Source organism: Somniosus microcephalus, chromosome 15 (genome assembly GCF_052327205.1).
Source record: "Somniosus microcephalus isolate GS21.2 chromosome 15, FLI_Smic_1.0, whole genome shotgun sequence".
Classification (NCBI taxonomy): Eukaryota; Metazoa; Chordata; class Chondrichthyes; order Squaliformes; family Somniosidae; genus Somniosus; species Somniosus microcephalus.
In genome coordinates this window covers 42,713,961-42,741,808 of record NC_141001.1, presented here as the reverse complement: position 1 = coordinate 42,741,808, position 27,848 = coordinate 42,713,961, and the positions used below count along the sequence as shown (strand labels likewise).

Here is a 27,848-nt window from a genome sequence, read left to right as displayed (position 1 = left end):
TGAACCTGTGGAATTCTCTACCACAGAAGGCTATGGCGGCCAAGTCACTGAATATATTTAAGAAGGAGATAGATAGATTTCTAGACACAAAAGGCATCAAGGGGTATGGAGAGAGAGCGGGAATATGGTATTGAGATAGAGGATCAGCCATGATTATACTGAATGGCGGAGCAGGCTCGAAGGGCCGACTCCTGCTTCTATGTTTCTAAAAGATGACTGGATGAAATGTAAATGGCAATGGCAGGATGATCAACAGCTGCCATGTGAGAGAGAGAAAAAAAATGATAGGGGCAGAGGTTATGGTCTGAAATTGTTGAACTCGATGTTGAGTCCAGAAGGCTGTAAAGTGCCTAATCGCAAGATGAGGTGCTGTTCCTCGAGCTTACGTTGAGTTTCACTGGAACAATGTAAGTGGCCGAGGACGGAGAGTCAGAGTGGGAGTGGCGCGGAGAATTAAAGTGACAGGCGACCGGAAACTCAGGGTCAACCTTACGAACTGAACTTGAGATAGAGGATCAGCCATGATCATATTGAATGGTGGAGTAGGCTCGAAGGGCCGAATGGCCTACTCCTGCTCCTATTTTTCTATGTTTCTGTTCTGCAAAGCGGTCACCCAATCTGCGTTTGGTCTCCCCAACGTAGAGGAGACCGCATCATGAGCAGCGAATACAGTATACTAAATTGCAAGAAGTACAAGTAAATCGCTGTTTCACCTGGAAGGAGTGTTTGGGGCCCTGGACAGTGGGAAGGGAGGAGGTAAAAGGGCAGGAGTTGCATCTCCTACGCTTGCACGGGAAGGTGCCGGGGGAAGGGGTGTTGGGGATGATAGAGGAGTGGACCAGGGTGTTGCGGAGGGAGCGGTCCTTTCGGAATGCTGAAAGGGGAGGTGAGGGGAAGACGTGTTTGGTGGTGGGATCACGCTGGAGGTGGTGGAAATGGCGGAGGATGATCCGTTGAATGTGAAGGCTGTTGGGGTGAAAGGTGAGGACAAGGGGAACCCTATCGTGGTTCCGGGAAGGAGGGGAAGGGGTGAGAGCAAAAGTGCGGGAAATAGAACAGACACGGTCAAGGGCCGTGTCAACCACGGTAGAGGGGTATCCTCGGTTGAGGAAAAATGAAGACATGTCGGAAGCAGAGCAGATGCGGCGGAGTCGGACAAACTGGGAGAATGGAATGGAGTCCTTACAGGAAACAGGATGCGAGGCAGTGTAGTCCAGGTCGCTGTGGGAGTCAGTGGGCTTATAGTGAATGTTTGTCAATAGCCTATCACCAGAGATGGAGACAGAGAAGTCGAGGAAGGGAAGGGAAGAGTTGGAGATGGACCATGTGAAGGTGAGGGAAGGGTGGGTGGTTTGTGACTTGGAGAACTTGGAAATTATGGTGTTCCCATAATATTCCTACTCTTGTCCTCCTCGGTGGTAGATATCACAGGGCTGGAAGGTAATGTCAAAGTAATATTGATGAATTGCTTCAGTGCATCCTGTAGATAATACATGCTGCAACTACAGTGTACCGGTGGTGGAGGGGGTGAATTTTGAGTCCAGTGGCAGGATCACCGATCAAACGTACTGCTTTGTCCTGGATGGTGTTCTTGACTGTTGTTGCAGCTTCACTCATCCAGACAAGTGGAGGATATTCCATTACACTCCTGACTTGTTCCGTGTTGATGGTGGAAAGACTTTCAGGGATCAAAAGGTGATCCACTCATTGCGAAATACACAGTCTCTGAACTGCTCTTGGCTGTGATGTTTATATTGCTGGTTAGGTTAAGCTTCTGGTCAGTGGTGATGCCCAAAATGTTGATGGTAGGGGACTCGGGAATGGTGGTACAATTGAAGGTTTGGGCTTTTTCTTGTTCAAGATGGTCATCGCCAGTCAGGAATTGATCCAGTTCCATTCTGAGTGCTTCAAGTGAATCAGCATTTTGTAAACTATAGAGGAAATCTATTCAATAATCAGTGACTCCAAGTGTTAAAAAGGTTATACCTCAGTTTGTAGGTTTCTATCCTTTTATTATTGCTTAGATTCTGCATTGACTTTATTCTACTCACTATTATATTGAAGCCTTTTTCTCTCAAGTTTTTCAGATAAAATTTCCGATCCGCTTCATTTCTGTCAATGCCAATGTCTGATTTTCGTGTCACTAAGACAAAGTCAACTTTATCCTGAAACATACAAACATTATGGATCAGAAAATGGACAACATATGTGCAGCAGAACATAGTGAAAACGTATCTTTCTACAGGAAACTTGCCTTCCACCTAATACATGCTATACCTGACCTGGGAGTGTTTAATGAGGCAATGAAAAGGGACTTTACACTCCATCCACCTGACCTGGGAGGGTTTGATATGACAGGGAGAACTTTATTTAAAAACAAATCTGTTCATACCTGACCTTAGGCCACCTGGTGTAGTGAGAGCTTTACTCTGCAGCTAACTTCTGTGTTTGATGCAAGGTTACTTCATGGGTCAATGTAGAGGGACTGCTTCTAACCTCTTCAGTACCTGATATAACCAATGTCGATGGATCTCTAATCTGTGCTACACTTGATCTAGCAGAGCTTTATAAGACAATGTACAGCATAGGTTTTGAAACTGGGATCCCCATACACTAAGGAGGATGATGGCATATCAGACTTTGACATGAAGAATCCTTTGAATGGTGTCATAAACCATCTGCACGTTCATGGAGAATCCCTTCCTAGTCACATAGGTGAGGGGTGCTCTGAGTGTCTTCAATGTGGCATGGGTGTCATCGATGGGGAAGCCAGTAACCCCAGAGAACTGTTTGGCCCTTTTCCTCTGCAGCCTCGCGGTGATGCCAAAGCTTATGAAATGTGTTGCTGCTGTAAAGGGAGTCAGTGACCTGGCGCATGGATGCCCGTACTGCTCCCTGGCTTAAGTTACATAGATCCCACAGGGCTGCCTTAAAGAAGCCTGAGCAATAAAAGTTGAGACCGGTGGTCACCTTTGTAGCCACTGAGAGAGCAGTGCAGTCTTCAGATCTTCATGCAGCAGGTCACAGAGATGCCCTATTGCAGCTTCTGAGAAGTGAACTCTTCTGGTGCAGAGTTTCTAAGCGAGGTCTCGTAGGACCTGTGCTGCCAGTAAAAAAATTGGGAGGGCATTATCTGGTGGGCTGCATTCTACTAGAATGTTGCCTGGCTCTTCTTCCCTCCAATCTATGCTGCTCTTCTTCCTCCATAATAATAACGGCATACAGTAGTAGACGAGGAGAAAAGGCATACCTGCTCCTGAGTTTCTCGGACTGTGGGGATTGGGGGAGTGGGGGAGAAGGTGGTTCAGAAACCTTATAGTGGTCTGACCCAGTAGTCGGCAGTCACAATCAAGAGCAGGTCTCAAACTGCAAAAATCACTAACTACATTTTCCAGACCCTTCAAAACTCACAAATTCCTCATTTCCATCTTGATCAGATGATACAGGCAGCCACTTCACTGTCTATCATTCTAACTTACCGAGTGCAATAGTAGGGTTAAACTAGGAAACTTGCATCTACAGCACCACCGGCTGACAGATGACCATAAACAAAAAAGGTCACCGGGGACTCGGCGGGCAGATCGCAGAAAGGCTCCAAAAACTGAAGGAAACTCGGGGGAAGCATTTTAAAAATACACAAGTGATGGAAATGACTTCCACCTGAATTTCCTCGTTAAAGGGTCTGTGCAATTCTACCACCGCTAATGTGGTGTAAATGCACTGCAGCAACTCACCAAGGCTTCTTCGGCAGCACCTTCCAAACCTGCGACCTCTTCCATCTAGAAGGACAAAGGCAGCAGGCGCATGGGAACATCACCACCTCCAAGTTCCCCTCCAAGTCACACACCATCCTGACTTGGAAGGATCGGCGATATACTTCTTCGACGCTGGGTCAAAATCCTGGAACTCCCTACTTAACAGCACTGTGGGAGTACCTTCACCATACGGACTGCAGCAGTTCAAGGCGGCGGCTCACCACCATCTTCTCAAGGGCAATTAGAGATGGGCAATAAATGCTGGCCTTGCCAGCGACGCCCACATCCCATAAACGAATAAAAAAAATCTAATTTGTTTATTCAGATAGTATAAATTAATAGAATGGCGTTACCAGATAGAATTTATCATCAGGCAGCAGGTATTCGTCCTCATCATTGGTTACTTTGTAAATTGTTTCATCCTTCTGTAATAAAGAAATGGTGTCAATGACATCATGTTTATTCACTTGCTGTAACAAAGCAGTCACAAAAAAATCAAAGTTTCTTCATAATGCCCGATTGTAACCTACCCCGCCCAGTGAGAACAGGACAGGCAGGTAGTTAAAATAGCAGTCGGGGGAGGGTAAGGTTGCATCACAATCCCGATGCATTCCCATCTGTCACCATATTAACTCAGCAAAACACTTGCTTGGGAGGGCTGCACACCCCAGGGAAATGGGTGCCTACTTAACATTCAAAAGTCACGGTGCGATGATGCCATTGGTGCTGCAATGCTATTTTAACTAAAAAGAATCTGGAGGCCTGCAGCAAACCCCCAAGATAAACTTGGCAGGTGGCTGTGACTATGCTGCTCGTAGAGTGCGCTAAATACGTGTTACTCCACAGTCTGATCCATTTACTTAGTTTGATTGCTTCTTTAAAGTCGATTTCACACAGGTAATACAGATTATTTCTGTTCCAGCAGATTTAGAGGGTTGGAGATAATGGAACCAATGTGGGAGAGATGGGAGGGGAGCCAAATAGGAGGGGATGGGTTAGGTGGGGAAGAGACATTGGAAGGGGAGATGGAGAGGAGAGGGGGAGGACATTGGGGGAAAATAAATCAGGGGGTGGGGGCGAGGTGAAGGGAGAGTATGGAAGAGGGACGGAGATGAAAAGCGAGGAGTGGAGAGAGGGACAGGGGAATAGATGAGGTCAGAATATCTGCGGTGGGGGGAGAGGGGGTGTGGCTGCTGCAGGAAAGGCGAGGGGGTGCCAAAAGACTGCTAGTGGAGCCAGACTAGTTTAAACTAGATGGCAATGGATGCAGTCTCAGAATTCTAGCAGGAATGTACACTGAATGGACATGAGTGAGACACTATAGGCGTGTTTACGTAGAGAACTCCAAAAACACAAGGTGAGTTCCTGTTAGGGAATATATATATATATATATATATTTTAATAATAGATTTTAATATGATTAAACTAATGAATGAAAGTGTTGATTTAGCTTAATTGAAAGTGCTGATTTAGCTTAAACTGTGAACAATGAAAGTGCTGATTTAGCTTAATTGAAAGTGCTGATTTAGCTTAAACTGTGAACAATGAAAGTGCTGATTTAGCTTAACTAAGAGAACAAAGGAATGAGTGATGTATAAGAGGTCCAATCAGTGTGATAATGTCAGATCGGCCGATGTAGTTGAACCAACCATGGCTCTGCATGCATGCTGCTGAGCCAATGGTAATAAAGGGGGCGGGTACATTTGCTGTGATCTGCTGCTGTATAAAAAACAGCCATTTTGAACATGCTTGTTAGTCGGATGAAGGAAGTCAAACAGTGTAAATCAAGTGATGCAATAAATCTACTATTTAAAACTTACCACTGGACTCGCAATCTTTTATTTTAGTGTGTTGACCTCAGATTAGTGTGGTCCACTGAAATTACCCGATCTAACAATTTGGCGCTGCGAGCAGGGTCGCTGAAGGAAGAGATTGGATCTGGGCTATTTTTGGAGGTAAGGACTCCTCGTTATAAAAGTCCTCGGTCAGTTGTCTAGTCATCTCCCCTCCACGCGACTCCACAAACCTCCCGGGTAGCGAACCCTCTGGGTGGTAAGAAGGATCGCGGTCCCATATAGAGCTCTAACGTAAAGAAATCGATTTTATGGCACCACTCGATAGACCTACGACTATTAAGGGTGGGTGGGCTCCACCTGAGATTTCAGAAGATGAAATTCTCCAGCAGTTGAAAGACTATATAGAATTACAGTTTGACTTACCTAAAACCTGGTTCGAAATCGAACAAAAGTATGGTACCTCCTCCGAACAGTGGTCTTTGGATGACATAAAAAGGGTCTGGGGAAAAACGACCCGTATGAAAGATAAAAGACGGATCAGATGGTCCTTGGCAGTTATGAGTCAGGTCCGACAGCGAAATGAGATTAAGACACAATCCCAACATAATCACGATTTGACCAATTCTAGCAGGAATGTACACTGAATGGACATGAGTGAGACACTATAGGCGTGTTTACGTAGAGAACTCCAAAAACACAAGGTGAGTTCCTGAAAGAGAACATTGTGAGGGGAGCATAACATCATGGGACAGTTGGCGTGTGCTTTATTCTTCTTAATGTATTACACATGACCACCACAACACCACCTACAAACGCAATACCATTCGATTGTTACGACCACTCATTGTTTTTAATATATGCAGTCGACCTCCTCTGAGGTTGCACATGGGGAGCTTGTTCTCACTGAACAGTACATACTTTCCAGCTGAGGTCATTGGTTAGCAATTAAGAGTGGGAACTGTAGTTTCCAGACCTGGGTACACTGGGCCCAATAGTAGTGCCCATAATACAGTGCTAGGCAAGATGAGTCATTCAGCATTTTTGTGACAGGGCACCAGGATGATGGCGTCTCACACACATAATATTGCTAAGCCTGCAGAATAACATTGAGGCATGGACAAACCATATTATATACTGCATCTGTGACCTGCATCTGATATCAAAGAATTATTACTTTCTTAAAAAAGTTAGGTGTTTATACAAATGTTGAAACAAATATTTACTGAAGGGGAAAAACCTACAGCATTAATGTTTAAATAATCAGACATTGCTACCCTTCCTGGACAATATTATTACTGTAACAGCCTAATGAAACAAACAAAACTTTTAACTCAATTCATGGAACCTCATACTAGACAAAATAAGGAAAAGTCACTGAGAAGTAGGGCTGTAATGTAAGTTACTGTACCCGCAGGTAAAATTCAGGACTATCAGCCATGAGCAAATCTTAGGTGCAGAAATCCAGTTCCAATACATATACCCGCGAATTGACATTTTTTGAGGATGTAACTGGTAGAATAGATAAGGGAGAACCAGTGGATGTGGTGTATTTGGACTTTCAGAAGGCTTTCGACAAGATCCCGCACAAGAGATTAGCGTGCAAATTTAAAGCACATGGGATTGGGGATAAGGTACTGACTTGGATAGAGAACTGGTTGGCAGACAGGAAGCAAAGAGTTGGAATAAACGGCTCTTTTTCCGAGTGGCAGGCAGTGACTATGGGGTACCGCAGGGATCGGTGCTAGGACCCCAGCTATTCACAATATATATAAATGATTTAGACGAGGGAACTAGATGTAATATCTCCAAGTTTGCAGACGACACAAATTTGGGCGAGTGTGCTGTGAGGAGGCAGAGAAACTCCAGTATGATTTGGACAGGTTGGGTGAGTGGGCAAATGCATGGCAGATGCAGTATTATGTGGATAAATGTGAGGTTATCCACTTTGGTGGCAAAAACAGGAAGGCAAATTATTATCTGAACGGCAATAGATTGGGAGAAGGGGAAGTGCAACGAGACCTGGGTGTCCTTGTGCACCAGTCGCTGAAGGAAAGCATGCAGGTGCAGCAGGTGGTTAAGAAGGCAAATGGTATGTTGGCCTTCATAGCGAGAGGATTCGAGTACAGGAGCAGGGATGTCTTGCTGCAGTTGTACAGGGCCTTGGTGAGACCACACCTTAAGTATTGTGTGCAGTTTTGGTCACCTTATCTGAGGAAGGATGTTCTTGCCATGGAGGGAGTGCAGCGAAGATTCACCAGACTGATACCTGGTGACGTATGAAGAGAGATTGGGTCAATTAGGCTTATATTCGTTAAGAGTTTAGAAGAATGAGAGGGGATCTCATTGAAACTTATAAAATTCTAACAGGACTAGACAGACTAGATGCAGGAAGGATGTTCCCGATGGCGGGTGGGTCCAGAACCAGGGGTCACAGTCTAGGGATAAGGGGTAAGCCATTTAGGACTGAGATGAGGAGGAATCTCTTCACCCAGAGAGTGGTGAACCTGTGGAATTCTCTACCACAGAAGGCAGTTGAGGCCAAATCATGAAATATATTCAAGAAGGAGTTAGATATATTTCTTAAGGCTAAAGGGATCAAGGGCTATGGAGAGAAGGCAGGGACAGGGTACTGAATTTGGATGATCAGCCATGATCTCATTGAATGGCGGAGCAGGCTTGAAGGGCCGAATGGCCTACTCCTGCTCCTATCTTCTATGTTTCTATGACCTCATGCTGGAAACAAAGACGGTTAAAAGAGGCAAGCTGCCTCCATTATATGGGTTGCAAAGGATAGATTTTATATTCATACGTAAAACTAGACAGTGAGAGGTGGAATTTCCCGTGAGGGTGTAATCAGGAAGTTGCACTTGAAATTATGCTCATTCTTCCAATCTCATTAACATACACTAAAAGATAAAAATGGGAGTAAACAAGCGGAAATCAGTGTAAACAGATGAGGCCAGAGGAAAATGCCAAACTCACATTATGTATTCCTTCTTTAAATATGATCATTAGTTTGAAGCCATCTATCAGTCAAGCACATGAGTGCATATGCAATCGTGGAAGCTTTTCCATTTTTAATGTGACTTATAGTGATGCCATAACTATGCATTTAAAGGAACAGAAAATAAATTGCCGGTCTCAGTGAGGATCAATAAAAAAAAGAATTGCTCAGAAATAATCACAATAAAATACCTGAAAACTGGCACTGCTTCCTGCTGCACCTAAAATTCTAGGCTTAATTTTGCACCTGTTTTAAACCAGTGTAATTGCAGGAAATTCGCCTGTACGACTCTTTAGCTTGGGGGAGGAGCCATTATGAATCAAGATGTATTTGGGCACAGGAAATTGATAGGCGTAAAAGAGGGAGGAAATTTGAGCGTATCGTAATTACGTGCATAATTCTAAGTTTTCTCGGTCTTTTATGCCTGATATTTGCTTTATGGCCCAATTATTCATGTCTCTGGAAGCAAATACTGTACACAGGAAATTCCACTGAGTTATGGCAGGCTATCTAATACTACAGCAGAACACAGCCATGTTCACATCCAATTTCAATACGCACATAGTTTACATAAGGGACCACTGAACAGCAATCAGGACCAGAAACTCTGGCTGATTTTATTCCTTCTAATCTAGGAACATTGAGGTCAATTGTAATGCTCCTACTGCCACCCTAGCTGAGCTCAGCTAATTCAGCACAAAGCATAGAATTACATAGAACATACAGGGTAGAAACAGGCCATTCGGCCCAACTAGTCTGTGCTGATGTTTATACAGCACAGGACAGAGTAGCCCACTTGATTGGCACCCCCATCCACCACCTTAAACATTCAGTCCCACCACCACCGGCGCATTGTGGCTGCAGTGTGTACCATCTACAAGGTGCACTGCAGCAACTCACCAAGGCTTCATCAACAGCACCTCCCAAACCCGCAACCTCTACCACCTAGGACAAGGGCAGCAGCCACATGGGAACACCATCACCTGCAAGATCCCCTCCAAGTCACACACCATCCTGACTTGGAAATATATGGCCGTTCCTTCATCGTGGCTGGGTCAAAATACTGCACTGTGGGAGTACCTTCATCACATGGATTGCAGCGGTTCAAGAAGGCGACACACCACCACCTTCTCAAAGGCAATTAGGGACGGGCAATAAATACTGGCCTTGCCAGCGACGCCCATATCCCGTGAATGAATTAAAAAAACTTCCTTTGATGACGAGTTCCTTTCTGACCACTCTGAGTAAAGAAATTTCTCCTTATTTCCCTCTTGGATTTATTGGTAACTATCTTGTATTTATGGCAATATTCTCTCCACATCTACCTTGTCCAACCCATTCATAATTTTAAAGACCTCTATCAGGTCACCTCTAAATCTTCTCTTTTTTAAAGAAAAAAGCCCCAACCTGTTCAATCTTTCCCGATAGCTATAATCTCTCAGTTGTAGTACCATCTTTGTTAATCTGTTTTGCACTTTCTACAGTGCTTCTTTGTCCTTTTCATTGAATGGAGACCAGAACTGTGCACCGTACTTTAAGTGCAGTCTGACCAGGGTCCTATACAAGTTTAGCATAACTTCATTACTTTTGAATTCTATATTCCTAGAAATAATTGTTTTGCTGACCTGCAATGCAGCTTTTAATGATTTGTTCACAAATATCCTTAGATCCCTTTGCTTTTCTACCCCATTCAATTTCTTATTTTCTAAGGCATAGGTGATGTTTTTACTTTTCCTACCAAAATGTATCACCTCACATTTATCTATAATAGTGTTCATTTGCCACTTAACTGCCCAGTCTGGAAGTTTTCTAATGTCTTCTTGTATTACATTGCATTCTTCCTCAGTGTTCGCTATACCCCCCCCCAGTTTGGTATCATCTACAAATTTTGATATTGAGTTACTTGTTCCCAGGTCCAAATCATTAATGTAAATTATGAATAACAATGGTCCCAGCACCTTTCCTTGTGGAACACCAATTTCTACCTTCCTCCAATCTGAATAACTATCCTTTACCACCTACTTTCTGCTTTCTATTTTTTAGCCAATTTGCTATCCATTCAGCTATTTGTTCCCTGGCTCCATATAGAAACATAGAAACATAGAAGATAGGAGCAGGAGTAGGCCATTCGGCCCTTCGAGCCTGCTCCGCCATTCAACGAGATCATGGCTGATCATCCAAACCCTAGCACCCGGTCCCTACACCGACAGCCATCCCACCCAAGCCCTATCCCCGTAACCCCACGTATTTAATCCCCCCTAACACTAAGGGCCAATTTTTTTATCATGGCCAATCAACCTAACCCGCACATCTTTGGACTTTGCCCTAACCTTTGTCGTCAGCCGACTGTGTAGTACCTTATTGAAGGCCTTTTGAAAATCCAAGTATATGACATCTACTACATTACCCTTGTCTACTCTTTCTGTTACCTCTTCAAAGAATTCTATCAGGTTAGTTAAGCATGACTTAGCCTTTCGGAATCCATGCTGATAATTTTTTATTCTATTTTCTGTCTCTAGATGCTCTTCTATCACTTCTTTTATTATAGATTCAAGTATCTTTCCTATCACTGGCGTTAAGCTGACTGGTCTATAGTTCCCAGGTTTTGTTCTATCTCCCTTTTTGTATATAGGAACAACATTAGCTGTTCACCAATCCTCTGGCACGATCTCCTCTTCTATGAAACCTTTATATATATGTATATATAGTGCCTCTGCTATCGCCTCCCTAGTTTCATTGAGTATGCATGAGTACATACCATCTGGACCTGGGTTTTTATCATGTTTCAGTTTCCTAGTTTTTCATTTATTTTCTCCCTTTCTATCCCATGTGTAGTAATATTCTTTTTAAGCTCATCCTCCAGTGAAGTGTCTATTTTGTTCTCTTTAGAAAAAACTGGGGCAAAGTAGTTATTCAATGCTTCTGCCATTTATCTGTCATTACCTGTGTGTTTATCTTACTCGTCCTTTTAGTGGCTTTGTCCCAACTTTAATTTTCCTTTTGTTATTTATGTGTATATATAACACTTTATACAATTTCTTTTTATATTCCTTGATAATTTGATTATTGAATTTTTCTGTACCTCCCTGATGGCTTTTTTAAAACTTCTCTCCTAAGCTCTTTGTATTCCCTTGTGTCCTCTCCTTTAGTATCTAAGTACTTCTTATATGTTTTTTCTTTAGATTCAATTTTCCTTTTAGTTCTTTATTCATCCACGGTGCCCCATAATTTGTTTGCCTGTTTTTGGCTTTTAGTGGAATATATTTCTCTTGAATTCTATTACCCGTTTAAAGATTTTCCACTTTTTTGTCTCGTTATTCAAGATTTTCTCCCAGTTTATCTTATTTAGTTCTGCCCTCATTTCCTTATAATTTGCTCCTTTCCAATCTATTACCTTAGTCTTTGTCCTACTTATTTCACTCTTGATCCTAATCCTGAACCTTACTATGTTGTGATCACTATTACTAAGATGCTCTCCGTTCTGGTTCATTACCCACTGCAAGATCCAGCATTGATTTTTTTTTCTTGTTGGACTTCTTACATACTGAGTGAGAAAGGCATCCTGTATACACTGTAAAAACTCAATTCCCTTTCCTCCTTTCGCTACTTCTTCCTGCCAGTTTATTTTGGGAGTAGGTGAAATCTCCCATGATCATTATTCTATGCCTACTACTCACCTCGTAGATTTGCCTACATATTTCTTCCTCCAATTCCCTTCCACTATTTGGTGGTCTATAGTATACCCCTATTAGGGTGATGGATCCCTTCTTATCTTTTAACTTAATCCATATGAATTCTGTATCTCTTACTGCTAGTTAATCCTTATTTATTGTCATATTATTTTTAATTAGTACAGCTACTCCACCTCCCCTCCTTCCTTCTGAAATGTTATATCCTGCAATATTTAGTTGCCAATCCTGTTCTCTATGTAGCCATGTTTCAGTCATCCCTACTATATCTAGATCCTCTCTACAAATTATTGCCTCCAGTTCATCCATTTTGTTTTGCTGTACATTGCTGTACCAACAATTTAAATTGTTTTAATTTAGTATTCCTCTCTCTCTTTGTTTTCAGCAGTTATTTTACCTTTATGGTCTATGACTTCATCCGATCTCTGGCCATTCATGTTATCCTTATTCCTTCCTTTATTTTGTCCTTTACTATCTTTTCTTGATTCTTTTATTGTTAGGTTTCTGTAATTTCTAGCAGTTCGTTCCCCCATGTTATTAGTTTAAAGTCTTATTTACAGCCCTAGCTGTCCTTTCCGCTAGGACCTTGGTCCCAGCCCAGTTCAGGTGCAGCCCATCCCAACCGTACACCTCCTTGCTGTCCCAATACTGGTGCCAGTGTCCCATGAAATGGAACCTCTCCTTCCCACACCACTCCTTTAGCCACATGTTGACTTTCCTAATCTGTTTCTCCCTCTGCCAATTTGCATGTGGCTCGGGTAATAATCCCAATGTTCAACTTTTCAATTTTGCTCCCAACTCCTGACACTCCCTTAGTAGGACCTCTTCCCTATGTCTTTGTATCTGGCATGGAGCACAATAACTGGATCTTCCCCCTCCTATTCCAGATTCTTTTCCAGCCATTTTGTGGTGACCCTTACCCTGGCAACACACCCTTTGGAACTCTCAATCCTGACTGCAAACAATATTATCTATCCACCTAATTATAGAATCGCCTCTAACTACAACCTTTCTACTTTGCACTTCCTCCCCTTGGACAGTCTCTTGCTTCATAGTCCTTTGGTCTGGCTGTCCTTCCCACAGTCTTCTCCTTATCCTCACAGGGATCACACCTGGATCTTTTGGTCTGTATGGATTAGGTAAACAGGTTGACTCTGCTTTCCTGTGCAGCGACTGAGTCCTTTTGCTTCGATTTGAATTCAAAATATAACTGAAAGACCCACATAAATATATAAAAAATGTGATAAATTGACAAAACTAGTTCATATACCGTAGTATAATTTTTGCTTTCCCACTTAATAATTGGCTGCATCGTTAGGTTTGTTATCCTGTTTAGCCTATGCATTTTTTTGACAACTGACAATGATCCCTTCTTGATTCGGGACTTGATTTTCATTTGAACACTTGGCACGGTGCTGGTATCTGGTCTCTCCTGAGTAACATGTTCAGGTCCCTCCTCAGTGCGAGGCTCTACTGGCCCTTCAGTCATAGGCTCTGCTCTTTCATCCGTTTCTATCATCTAATCTTCCCTTGGTGGCAGGGTCTGCTCACCCTCAAGTGCCAGTTCAGCTTCCCCTCAGCTGGCTGCCGCTTATATCCTCACAATGCTTAGCTCCACTCCCCCTCAGCATTGGGCTGTGCCCTCCTTTCAGCGTTTGGCTCTTCTCTCCCCTCAAGTCAGGGCTCCCCTCAGTGCTGATCCCTCTCAGTGTGTGGCTGTTCTCCCCCTCGCTGTGTGGCTCTACTCGCCCCCTCACTGCGTGGCTCTATTCTCCCCCTCACTGTGTGGCTCTGTTCTCCCCTTCACTTTGTGGCTCTGCTCGCCCCCTCACTGTGTGGCATTATTCTACCCCTCGCTGTGTGGCTCTGCTCTCCCCCGCACGGTGTGGCTCTATTCTTGCCCTCACTGTGGCTCTGCTCACCAACTCACGGTGTGGCTCTATTCTCGCCCTCACTTTGTTGCTCTGTTCTCCCACTCACTGTGTGGCTCTGCTCACCCCCTTTCTTCTCCCCCTCAGTGTGTGACCCTGATCTCCCCCTCAGTGTGTGACACTGATCTCCCCCTCAGTGTGTGACCCTATTCTCCCCCTCAGTGTGTGACCCTGATCTACCCCCTCGGTGCCAGGCCTTGCTTTCCTCACACATCCACTCACGTCCCATCTGCGTTCGCTCCTCTGACAAATGGCGGGTTTTCGCGCGCATGCGCGGCCCGGTGCAGCCCCTCTGGCCGGGTGGGGGGCCCCCTGGGGGGTAAGAGGAGAGATAGGGACTGGCGGACGGGGTCAGGACTCGGGAGAAAGCGCTGGAATCGGAATATTTAGGAACAGAACTCGGTTCGTATTGACTTCTCCACAGAATAATAGTCAAATTCCCTCCTCGGAAACCCCACAATACAGTTTGGTGGTCGAGGTAGGTTTGTCCTCGAGCGACATTTCCTCGTATCTGCCCCTGCTCACCGCATAGGCCCAACCCACGTTTTCATCTGCAATCAAAGTAACAACTACCCCAGTTGGCAATCATCGCGGACGTTTGCAATCCAGAGCCATTGGCCAAAGTATGGTATTGGGGGAGGTCTGTGAGCAGGCATCATCGGAGGCAGAGCTGAATGGGCTAGGAACAAAAAGTTAAAATTTAAAAATACACATTTTAAACATACTTGAAGGAATCCGATGTGGTTACAGACATCCTCAGTTGGAGAACGACAGACCCCATTGGAGATGGAGAGGATAGCTTAAGGGACTAAAAGTTAAAATTTCACAATAAAAACGAGCCCAGAAATGTACATTTTAAAAATATGTGCATGACTTGCGCGTGTAAGCCTGTCTAGTAATTGTAGTAAAATACATATCAATGCTGAAATACTGAATGAATTCACATGTGCTTTCACCACAGAGTAGGGGCCGGTAAGCCCCTCAAGCTGCACAGAAGTTACCACAGGACTTTTTGTAAACACCATCCCAAGTACCCAGGGCAAGCACAGACCTCCTGGTGAGTTGAAGTACTGTAGTACAGGAATTGCAGGCAGATGACTTACCAAGTACCGAGGAAAGGGCACAACTAATAAGGTATGATAAGAAGCGCAGAGTTTCATTAAAAAAGCAGGCCCCGGGCCCCAGCACGGTGGCATAGTGGTTAGCACTATTTCCTCACAGCGCCAGGGACCCGGGTTCAAATCCGGCCTCGGGTGACTGTGTGGAGTTTGCACATTCTCCCCGTGTTTGCGTGGGTTTTCTCCGGGTGCTCCGGTTTCCTCCCACAGTCCAAAGATGTGCGGGTTAGGTTGATTGGCCATGATAAAAAAATTGGCCCTTAGTGTTAGGGGGGATTAAATACGCGGGGTTACGGGGATAGAGCTTGGGTGGGATGGCTGTCGGTGTAGCGACCAGGTGCTAGGGTTTGGATGATCAGCCATGATCTCGTTGAATGGCGGAGCAGGCTCAAAGGGCCGAATGGCCTACTCCTGCTCCTATCTTCTATGTTTCTATGTCAGTACCACGGCGGCTGAAGATTGTCGGGCAGGAGTGCGGGAAAGGCGGAGCGAGGTGAGAGCGGACCCTATTGTGATGGCGCCGATGAAGATGGCTGCCGTCCTTGCGGGCTCCGTGCGTACCAGGCAGCTAAGTGTCCTTTGCTGCTTGGTGCGCTCGGCTCGTTAAGAAAAAAGCATTTCACTGACTGGATTTCACTTGTTGTATTTGGTTATGTGACAAATAAAAAATTGAAATTGAAAATGCCAAGTTGCCCTACTGTTTCTCTGCAGTTAACCTCAATGGAGATTGATGCAATAAATGATGAAAGGCAAACAGTTGCTGAATCCTTAACCAGCTCATTGAAAGATGCCGTGATTCATTCAAGCAGCTTACTCGGGCAACGTAAGCTTGAGAGAGGTCATAGAACAATAGCTGCTTGCGCAGTAGGTTTCCACTGAGCAAGTGCCAGCGACAATGATAATCTCTTTGATGCAGACTGTTGATGCATTGGGACCATTTTTTAAGCTCCCACTGATGTATTAGCTGCTTAGGGACATCAGATCCAAGCAGCAATTGAGGTAGGCTTATCCTTGTTTGACAAAAGACTTGAGACAACCATAATGCACACTTTCAGGGACCTCACTGCTAACCAAAGCTCAGTTCAGTTCTAAACAGCTATTCCCCAGGCCTCCACAAGTGGCACAGATGCTGAGAAGTGCGGACCTAGGAGGAGCAGCGGCGGTGATAAAAGGACAGCCCGAGGCGCAGGTAGGCCCCACAGCAGCGGCAGTGCGGACCTGGGAGGAGCGGCGGCAATAAAAGGCGAGCCCGAGGCGCAGGTAGGCTTACCAATCTCAGAACTCCGAGAGCGTGAGAGAGAAGTAAAAAGTAATGGAAGTGTGACGTCACCAGAAAACAGGTAAGTGATTGGTTGGTGAGTATTTCTCTCTCGTTTTTTCCAAACTTAAATTTTGTGGTTTATAGTTTCTAGGGTCTCTGCTGTGTAGCGGGGACTGCTGTTAAACAAGGGCCCTTGAGTATATCATTTAATTGTAGTGTAATTGGTGGGATTGATTTGATTTGATTTAATTTGAATTAATTAAAGGGTAAGTCATGGCAGGACAGCTCAGTGCCGTGGTATGCTCCTCCTGCACTATGTGGGAAATCAGGGACACTTCCTGTGTCCCTGACGACCATGTGTGGAGGAAGTGTATCCAGCTGCAGCTACTGGCAGACCGCATTGCGGCGCTGGAGCTGCGAATGGATGCATACTGGAGCATTCGTGATGCTGAGGATGTCGTGGATAGCACGTTTAGGGAGTTGGTCACACCGCAGGTAAAGAATGCACAAGCAGGAAGAGAATGGGTGACCACCAGGCAGAGTATGAAGGTATGAGAGCGGAATTGAGTTATGAAGGTATGAGAGCGGAATTGAGTAGAGTGGATTGGGAAAATAGATTAAAGGGTAAGACGATACATGATCAGTGGTGTACATTTAAGGAGTTATTTTACAACTTCCAAAAAATATATATTCCACTGAGAAGAAAAGGGTGTAAAAGAAAAGACAGCCATCCGTGGCTAAGTAAAGAAATTAAGGATAGTATTCGACTAAAAACAAGGGCATATAAGGTAGCCAAATCTAGTGGGAGGATAGAGGATTGGGAAAACTTTAAAAGACAGCAAAAAATAACAAAAAGATTAAGAAAGGGAAGATAGATTATGAAAGTAAATTAGCAAAAAATATAAAAACAGATAGTAAGAGTTTTTATAGTTATATAAAAAGAAAAAGGGTGGCTAAAGTAAATGTTGGTCCCTTAGAGGATGAGACCGGGAAATTAATGGTGGGAAATATGGAGATGGCACAAACACTGAATGAATATTTTATATCAGTCTTTACAGTAGAAGATACTAAGAATATCCCAACATTGGACAAACAGGGGGCTAAAGGGGGGGAGGAGCTAAACACGATCAAAATCACTAAGGAAGTGGTACTCGGTAAAATAATGGGACTCAAGGCGGATAAATCACCTGGACCTGATGGCTTACATCCTAGGGTCTTGAGGGAAGTGGCGGTAGGGATTGTGGATGCATTGGTAATAATTTTCCAAAACTCCCTGGACTCGGCAATGGTCCCGGCAGACTGGAAAACTGCTAATGTAACACCCTTATTTAAAAAGGGCAGTAGACAGAAGGCTGGAAACTATAGACCGGTTAGCCTAACATCTGTGGTAAGTAAAATTTTGGAGTCCATTATTAAGGAGACAGTAACAGGACATTTGGATAATCATAATTTAATAGGACAAAGTCAGCATGGTTTTATGAAGGGGAAGTCATGTTTGACAAATTTGCTGGAGTTCTTTGAGGAAGTAACATATAGGGTGGATAAAGGGGAACCAGTGGACGTAGTGTATTTAGACTTCCAAAAGGCATTTGACAAGGTGCCACACAAAAGATTATTGCTTAAGATAAAAAATCACGGGATTGGGGGTAATATTCTGGCATGGATAGAGGATTGGCTATCTAACAGAAGGCAGAGAGTTGGGATAAATGGTTCATTCTCAGACTGGCAATCAGTAACTAGTGGTGTTCCACAGGGGTCAGTGCTGGGTCCCCAACTCTTTACAATCTATATTAACGATTTGGAGGAGGGGACCGAGTGTAACATATCAAAGTTTGCAGATGATACTAAGATGGGGGGGAAAGTAGTGAGTGAGGAGGACATAAAAAACCTTCAAGGGGACATGGACAAGCTAAGTAAGTGGGCAGAGATTTGGCAGATGGAATACAATACTGGAAAGTGTGAGGTTATGCACTTTGGCAGGAAAAATCGTAGAGCAAGTTATTATCTTAATGGCAAGAAACTGGAAAGTACTGAAGTACAAAGGGATCTGGGGGTCCTGGTGCACGAAACTCAAAAGGTTAGTATGCAGGTGCAGCAAGTGATTAAGAAGGCCAATGGAATGTTGGCTTTCATTGCTAGGGGGATAGAATATAAAAATAGGGAGGTATTGCTTCAGTTGTACAAGGTATTGGTGAGACCGCACCTGGAATACTGCGTACAGTTTTGGTGTCCATACTTAAGAAAGGACATACTTGCTCTCGAGTCAGTACAAAGAAGGTTCACTCGGTTAATCCCGGGGATGAGGGGATGGACATATGAGGAGAGGTTGAGTAGATTGGGACTCTACTCATTGGAGTTCAGAAGAATGAGAGGCGATCTTATTGAAACATATAAGATTGTGAAGGGGTTGGATCGGGTGGATGCAGGGAAGATGTTCCCGATGATGGGTGAAACTAGAACTAGGGGGCATAGTCTTAGAATAAGGGGCTGCTCTTTCAAAACTGAGATGAGGAGGAACTACTTCACTCAGAGGGTGGTAGGTCCATGGAATATGCTGCCCCAAAAAGCTGTAGAAGCTACATCATTACATAAATTTAAAACAGAAATAGACAGTTTCCTAGAAGTAAAGGGAATTAAGGGTTACGGGGAGCGGGCAGGAATTTGGACATGAGTCTAGGTTCGGATCGGTCATGGCCCTGTGGGTAGCGGAGCGGGCCCAGGGGCCGTGTAGCCTGATCCTGCTCCTATTTCGTGTGTCTAATTCTGTTAGATGCAGGAGATGATTCTGTGATAGTGGATTGGCAGTTAGGATCAGATCAGCCATGATCTTATTGAATGGCGGAGCAGGCTCGAGGGGCCGATTGGCCTACTCCTGCTCCTATTTCTTATGTTCTTAGTAGTAGGCGCAGGCAGGTAGTGCAGGGGTCCCCTGTGGCCATCCCCCTCTCAAACAGATATACCGCTTTGGATATTGGTGAGGGAGATGGCTTATCAGAGGAAGGCAGCAGCAGCCAACTTCCTGGCACCGCTGCACAGGACGGGAGGAAAAAGAGTGGGCGAGCTATAGTGATAGGGGATTCTATTATAAGGGGAATAGATAGGCGTTTCTGCGAACGCAAACGAGACTCCAGGATGATATGTTGCCTCCCTGGTGCAAGGGTCAAGGATGTCTCGGAGCGGCTACAGAGCATTTTGGAAGGTGAGAGTGAACAGCCAGTTGTCGTGGTGCATATAGGTACCAGCGATATACGTAAAATATGGGATGAGGTCCTAAAAGCTGAATATAGGGAGTTAGGAGGTAAATTAAAAAATAGGACCTCAAAGGTAGTAATCTCAGGATTGCTACCAGTGCTACGTGCTAGTCAAGTAGAAATGGAAGGATATTTCAGATGAATACGTGGCTAGAGGAATGGTGCAAGGGGGATTCAAATTCCTGGGACATTGGAACCGGTTCTGGGGGAAGTGGGACCAGTACAAAACGGACGGTTTGCACCTGGGCAGGACTGGGACCGAAGTCCTAAGGGGAGTGTTTGCTAGTGCTGTGGGTGAGGGTTTAAACTAAAATGGCAGGGTGTTGGGAACTTGTGCAGGGAGACAGAGGAAAGGAAAACAAGGATAGAAGCAAAAGACAGAAAGGAGAAAAGTAAAAGTGGCAGTCAGAGTAATCAAGGGTTTAAATCAAACATGGCCACAGTAAATAATAATTCTAAAAAGTCTAAGAGTGTTAAAAAAACAAGCCTGAAGGCTTTGTGTCTTAATGCGAGGAGCATTCGTAATAAGGTGGATGAATGAGCTGCGCAAATAGATGTAAACGGATATGATATGATTGGGATTACGGAAACATGGCTCCAGGGGTGACCAGGGCTGGGAACTCAGCATCCAGGGGTATTCAATATTCAGGAAAGACAGGCAAAAAGGAAAAGGAGGTGGGGTAGCATTGCTGGTTAAAGAGGAGATTAACACAATTGTAAGGAAGGATATTAGATCTGATGATGTAGAATCTGTATGGGTAGAGCTGAGAAATACCAGGGACAGAAAACGTTAGTGGGAGTTGTATACAGACCCCCAAACAGTGATGCGGAGGTTGGGGATGGCATTAAACGGGAAATTAGAGACGCGTGCAATAAGGGCACAGCAGTTATCATGGGTGACTTTAATCTACATATAGATTGGGCTAACCAAATTAGTAACAATACTGTGGAGGAGGAATTCCTGGAGTGTAGACGGGATGGTTTCCTGGACCAATATGTCGAGGAACCAACTAGAGATCAGGCCATCTTAGACTGGGTATTATGTGATGAGAAAGGAATAATCAGCAATCTTGTTGTGCGAGGCCTCTTGGGGCGGAGCAATCATAGTATGATAGAATTCTTCATTAAGATAGAGTGAAGTATTTGACTCAGAGACTAGGGTCCTGAATTTAAATAAAGGAAACTACGATGGTATGAGGTGCGAGTTGGGTAGGATTGATTGGGGAATGTTACTCAAAGGGTTGACGGATGATAGGCAATGGCAAACATTTAAAGATCGCATGGATGAACTACAGAATTTGTTCATCCCTGTTTGGCATAAAAATAAAACAAAAAATGTGAATCAACCGTGGCTAACAAGGGAAATTGGGGATAGCATAAGATCCAAGGAGAGGACATATAAATTGGCCAGAAAAAGCAGCAAACCTGAGGATTGGGAGCAGTTTAGGATTCAACAAAGGAGGACAAAGGGATTAATTAAGAGGGGGAAAATAGAGTATGAGAGTAGGCTTGCAGGGAACATAAAAACTGACTGTAAAAGCTTCTATAGATATGTAAAGAGAAAAAGATTGGTGAAGTCAAGCGTAGGTCCCTTGCAGTCAGAATCAGGGGAATTTATACTGGGGAACAAAGAAATGGCAGACCAATTAAATACATATTTTGGTTCTGTCTTCACAAAGGAGGACACAAATAACCTCCCAGAGATGTCGGGGAACATAGGGTCTAATGAGAGGGAGGAACTGAATGAAATCAGTATTTATAGGGAAATGGTGTTAGGGAAATTGACGGGATTGAAGGCCGATAAATCCCCAGGGCCTGATAATCTACATCCTAGGGTATTTAAGGAAGTGGACCTAGAAATAGTAGATGCATTGCTGGTCATCTTCCAAAATTCTATAGACTCTGGAACAGTTCCCATGGATTGGAGGGTAGCTAATGTTACCCCACTATTCAAAAAAGGTGGTAGAGAGAAAACAGGGAATTATAGACCGGTAAGCCTGACATCGGTAGTGGGGAAAATGCTAGAGTCCATTATAAAAGATGTAATAGCAGAGCACTTGGAAAACAGTGACAGGATCGGACAAAGTCAACATGGATTTAGAAAAGGTAAATCGTGCTTGACTAATCTACTGGAATTTTTTGAGGATGTAACTGGTAAAATAGATAAGGGAGAACCAGTGGATGTGGTGTATTTGGACTTTCAGAAGGTTTTCGATAAGGTCCCGCATAAGAGATTAGCGTGTAAAGTTAAGGCACATGGGACCGGAGGCAAGGTACTGACTTGGATAGAGAACTGGTTGGCAGACAGGAAGCAAAGAGTTGGAATAAATGGGTCTTTTTCCGAGTGGCGGGTAGTGACTAGTGGGGTACCGCAGGGATCGGTCCTAGGACCCCAGCTATTCACAATATATATTAATGATCTAGACAAGGGAACTAGATGTAATATCTCCAAGTTTGCAGACGACACAAAGCTGGGTGGGCGTGTGTGCTGTGAGGAGGATGCCGAGAAACTCCAGTATGATTTGGACAGGTTGGGTGATTGGGCAGATGCATCGCAGATGCAGTATAATGTGGATAAATGCGAGGTTATCCACTTTGGTGGCAAAAACAGGAAGGCAGATTATTATCTGAACGGCAATAGATTGGGCGAAGGGGAAGTGCAACGAGACCTGGGTGTCCTTGTGCACCAGTCGTTGAAGGTAAGCATGCAGGTGAAGCAGGCGGTTAAGAAGGCAAATGGTATGTTGGCCTTCGTAGCGAGAGGGTTCGAGTACAGGAACAAGGATGTCTTGCTGCAGTTGTACAGGGCCTTGGTGAGACCACACCTTGAGTATTGTGTGCAGTTTTGGTTGCCTGATCTGAGGAAGGATGTTCTTGCCATGGAGGGAGTGCAGCGAAGATTCACCAGACTGATACCTGGGATGGCAGGAATGACGTATGAGGAGAGCTTGGGTCGATTGGGCTTATACTCGCTAGAGTTTAGAAGAATGAGAGGGGATCTCATTGAAACTTATAAAATTCTAACAGGACTGGACAGACTTGATGCAGGAAGGATGTTCCCGATGGCCGGGGAGTCCTGAACCAGGGGTCACAGTCTAAGGATAAGGGATAAGCCATTTAGGACAGAGATGAGGAGGAATTTCTTCACTCAAAGAGTGGTGAACCTGTGGAATTCTCTACCACAGAAGGCAGTTGAGGCCAATTCATTAAATATATTCAAGAAAGAGTTAGATATATTTCTTAAGGCTAAAGGGATCAAGGGATATGGGGAGAAGGCAGGGACAGGGTACTGAATTTGGATGATCAGCCATGATCTCCTTGAATGGCGGAGCAGGCTCGAGGGGCCGAAAGGCCTACTCCTGCTCCTATCTTCTATGTTTCTATGAAGGAAAGCGATATGGTTATCTCTCGAGTCAGCCACAGGTCCAAGACCACTCCACACCGTGCTACTCAAGTGGCAGAAAGTGCAAAGATTTTCAAACTTTTGTGCTAGATATTCATACGTGTTCAGCATCATCAGTCACTCCTGTAAGGAACCATGTCCCCTGTGAGTGTGCCTTTTACTGCCTAGTTTCTAGTTAAATTAACATGACCCAGGGATCATAACATAACCTTTGCTCTATATACCCACCACTGAAATATTGCATGTGCTTCTATGTGCATTCTCCTCTCTTTTTATGGAAGGCAGACTGACGAGCACTCTTATCAAGTTGAGGTACTATTTTAAAACAGCAAACTGGTTTGTTTTACTTATAATACATGAATAGACAGTTTACAGCTTTCACAGTGTAAACAGTCAGTTTTCTATAATCCTCGATTATTGAAAAAATAATAAAGACACTACCTTACTGTCCGCCAAGGCGTATACCCATTTTCAAGCTAGCTGGTCTAATTTTTCTGTTACTGCTTGCTAGGGCTCTCTGACACAATGGCCAAGAAATTCGGGTCTCCACGGGTGAGTACGCACGGGGTACTCACGTGTGGGCCCGATGGAAGTGCCGGTTTCTTGCATGTACTGCGCATGCGCGGGAAACCGGCACTTCTGTTCCTCTGAATGAAGGGGTTCAGAGGTCGAACGCGTGCACGCGGGAGTCTGCGCGTGCGCTTTGAACTTACGTTTTTTTTTACAGGTTTTTCCGTGAGGGTAAGTCTTTAGATTTTAGAAATGTAAAAACCAGGCGTAAGGCCTGCATTTTAAAAGGTAAGTGGTCAATTAATTAAAATTAAAACATTTTTTCCACAGGTTTATTATTTTTAAATACTTTAAAGCAAGGTAAGTTTATTTTTAGCCCCGTTAGAATATAAAATTATTTTTTTCAAAAATTTAAATTATTGTTTAAAATAGTTATTTAATGTAATTTATAGTTTAATTTAAAAAGTGTGATTTTTTAAAAATTTAATTGAAGGTTTACTACTATTTTGGGGCCGTAGTATTTATAAGTTTTGACAGGTCTTCCTGTCACTACTTATGAATGGGCTTTTCCCTGCGCTGATTGGCTGCCCATGGCCCACGTGATCCCGGGAGACGCATCGAACTAACTACGCCCCTGGGATATGCAAGCACAGCGCGCCGGCAGCTGAGCCAGGCCCCGGAGCGGAATTCCACGGGGCCCGACAGCTCAACTGCCGGCGCGCAAGGTAAGTGCAGGTCGGGGGCTTGCACCCGCGGGAAGCCCCCGACCCGAATTTCTGGGCCATTCTTTCTGAGTTTGAGAGCCAGCTCCTTAAATTTGTGATATTCGGAGTTCAGTTCACTGAGCTGTCAGTCAAATTTTCAACCCTGATTACAATATTATGGGAGCTCCCTGCTGGTTGAATGGAATAATGCAACATTGGCCACCTAGATGTCACAAAGGAACCATTTCACCACAATAGCATGAAATGCTCAAGATTGGTAAACAAAAGAGGAATCATATATAGTCAACATCACAAATTACTATGGTAACCATTTTGGATTCATCCCTGCTGGTTTTTTGTTGAGACAAAATGCTGGTTTTAATAATACAAAAATATTATAAGTTTATAAAAAATTCAGTTCAGGCACTGCAGGGAAAACCCAAATCATTATAGAAAGCAACCCATCAGAAAATATGGAGTGATTGCATCCATGGACAATCCTGTCACTGAAGCTGGTACATCAGGTGCTGTTATCTATAGAATTGCTGTGCCTCATGTCTCTGGTGGCACCTATGGTCATTTTTGCAAAGCCAAGCATCCATCCTCATTTCATTAAAGGAGCGCACAACTGTAACCAGAAAGAGGCACTTCTCCATAGAAGATCATATGTCACCAAAGGATGACAAAAAAAAGAGCAGTGAAAATACAATACACTCACACTGGTTAAGGAAATAAGGAAACAAATTGTAATCATTTATTCAATTACTTGGAATTTTATACTTGTTTTTTAGCAACAGAAATTAATTTAGTACAACGCAAGATTTGAAAACAATTTTCTGTACATATTATGTAGAAATAAATCTATAATCTATTAGAATCCCATTATTAACATTATGTTTTGAACATTATGAAAAGAAATTTACAATGAGTTGGACTCGCGCCATGTTTCCCTGCTTGACCACGCATCTCAGCAGTGGATCGCTCCTCAGTTAAACCAAGGTATCTGGAGGTCAGCCATTGCATAAGATGAGAGGAGTACCTCCTCCTAGGCCTGGAACACCTTTCACAGCCTCAGCACTCACAGGCATTCACCCCATCTCATTCAGTTGCTCAAAAGGCTATAATTCACCTGTCACATCAAAGTTCATATTATGGGACTATCAGATACTCTGCAGTATTCTAAGCCTAGCAATGCTGAGATAAGACTATGACAAGGTATGTGAAATATCACCTTATGCAATGGCTGTCAGCTGGAATAATAACTTCTGTTTCTAAACATTTCATTTCATAGTAAAGACCCACTTAATCAGTTTGTTGGTTATTAACAAGTCTTTAATCATCTTTATGATAGCAAAATACTTCAGATGCTGGAAATCCAAAATAACAACAGAAAATGCTGGAAAAACTCTCAGCAGGCCAGGCAACATCCGTGGAGAGAAATTAGAGTCAACGTTTCGGGTCTTGACAAAGGGTTTTGACCCGATACGTTGACTCTAATTTCTCTCCACGGATGTTGCCTGGCCTGCTGAGTTTTTCCAGCATTTTCTGTTGTTATTTTTAATCATCTTTACCTGGTTTTATAAAATAAAATCTTGCTAGCTCTTTAGAGCCTTTTTAGACATCAGATGAAAACTTAACCGAAGTAAAAATGAATATACTTTTCATTATTGTTATATTGAAAGATTTCCTATACAATTGCAAAAAGCCTAAGGTGTTAAATGTTTGGAATAATCTGCCAGGTAAGGTAAAAGAATAAAATAATGGCAATTGAAAAACATAGTTGGATTATAGACCGAGTGAGTTGGAATGTAAGTAGGAAGAGCCTTACTGGACGGAAAAGCTGGCGCAGACTCGATGGGCTGGATTTTCTCAATGGAGACGAGTTGGAGGCGGGACTGCTGCTTGTCGTGTCAATGTCCCGCCTCCATCCTTGTCTGACCAACCAGAGGGATTTTCCCCTGATTGACTTTGTTAAGTCCGCCCCGTGGGCTCAGCAGGCCAATTAGGGAGGAAGTCACTGACACTATCTGCCAAGACTTCTTGGAAGAAGAAATGTCAGCTTCACAGAGCTGTCAAACACTGACATTCTCTGTAGTTTGATGAGTCCTTGTGTTCAGGACTCATCAAACCTTTAAACTTTGTCAATTTCAGATGGCTGTTGGTTCGGAGGATCCAACAGCCAGTCTGTGAAATTGACAACGAGGATGTCGAGTCTCCCGATCCAGAGAGGATGAAGGCTATAGGAAGAAAACAAGGTAAGTGAACACATTTTTACACTTATCACTCACCTTACATACTTACCACTCCACACTTGCACCCATCACGCACCTCTACATCTTACTTCCAGGTGCCTCCGACCGCCGCAGACCTCCTTCACGTCTCCCCCAACCCGGCGGGGTTCTCCGAGGTCAGGAAGCCTTCACCTGTGAAGGTAAAATGGCACTAATCCTTTTTTCTGCTTGTTAACTATCTGTTAACATCTTCCCGCCTTCTGGCAAAAGGGCACGTGTGTTGATAGAGACACTGAAGACAGGAGTTGGTTCATAGGTGTTTACTAAGCAAAGTCTGGAGGGGTACTAACGGATATAACACAATATACAGGCTTATATAGCCCGAGTGGCCATTACCAGCATTACAGCACATATGGGGCTCTTAAAGGCACATACACTACAGGTTTGCCATCCGCCCCTACTTTCTGCTACTTTACCAGCAGTCCCGCCTTCATGCCCGCCTCCTCGGCGCTTGGAAAATCCAGCCCGATGGGCCGAAAGGCCTCCTTCTGTGCTGTACTATTCTATGATTCTATAACAGGGAATTGCTATCTTTTTTACTTTTTAATTTTTTCAATTTTGTTCAGAATAACTTGAGCCATGTAGGTCGATTTTAAACTTGCTGCCTTGGTGTGAAATGGCTCTGTGGATTGGCTGCCCATTATAGAAACTGCCTGATTTTTATTCCCTTTGATTTCAATGGAAATAAAAATTGGTTGGTTTCTATAATGAGTGCCAATCCGTAACAGCAATTTACTACCCGGGTGGTGAAGGTGAATTACTCCTATGGAGTTTAACAACTTACAGCATCTTCAACATAGTAGAACATTTAAGTCACTCAGAGGAGGAATGCAAGCTGAGCAGTAATAGAAAATATAGGTGGGATAAATAAATACATGGTTGAAAAGGTAAGTTTTAAGGAGGTTCTTAAAGGCAGAAAGTAAAGTAGCAAGGTGGAGGAAGAATTTAAGAAAGGAGTTCCAGAGAGGCGGGCCAGCGTGGGTGTAAACTATACCACCAATTGTGGACTGAAGGGGGGGGGTGGGGGGGGGATTTACAGAAGGTTATAGTGAACTAGGGGTATGGACTGGGTCATATGGCTAGAAGAGATTCCAGAGATGAGGGGTGTAGACTGTAGAGATTTAAACATAGAGAA

At 43.9% G+C, this 27,848-nt stretch overlaps 1 pseudogene across 1 annotated transcript in view; it reads right to left on the bottom strand.

Moving 5' to 3' along the window:
* Window positions 1-14,764, bottom strand: part of LOC147106660 (anoctamin-9-like) — a 244,948-nt pseudogene extending 230,184 nt beyond the window's left edge. The window contains exons 1-4 of the transcript XR_015081081.1: window positions 14,749-14,764; window positions 13,515-13,813; window positions 4,109-4,180; window positions 2,052-2,165 (exon numbers count right to left, since the gene is read on the bottom strand). The product of XR_015081081.1 is annotated as an anoctamin-9-like (transcript). The remainder of the gene's footprint in view (window positions 1-2,051; window positions 2,166-4,108; window positions 4,181-13,514; window positions 13,814-14,748) is intronic.
* Between the last annotated feature and the right edge of the window lie 13,084 nt (window positions 14,765-27,848).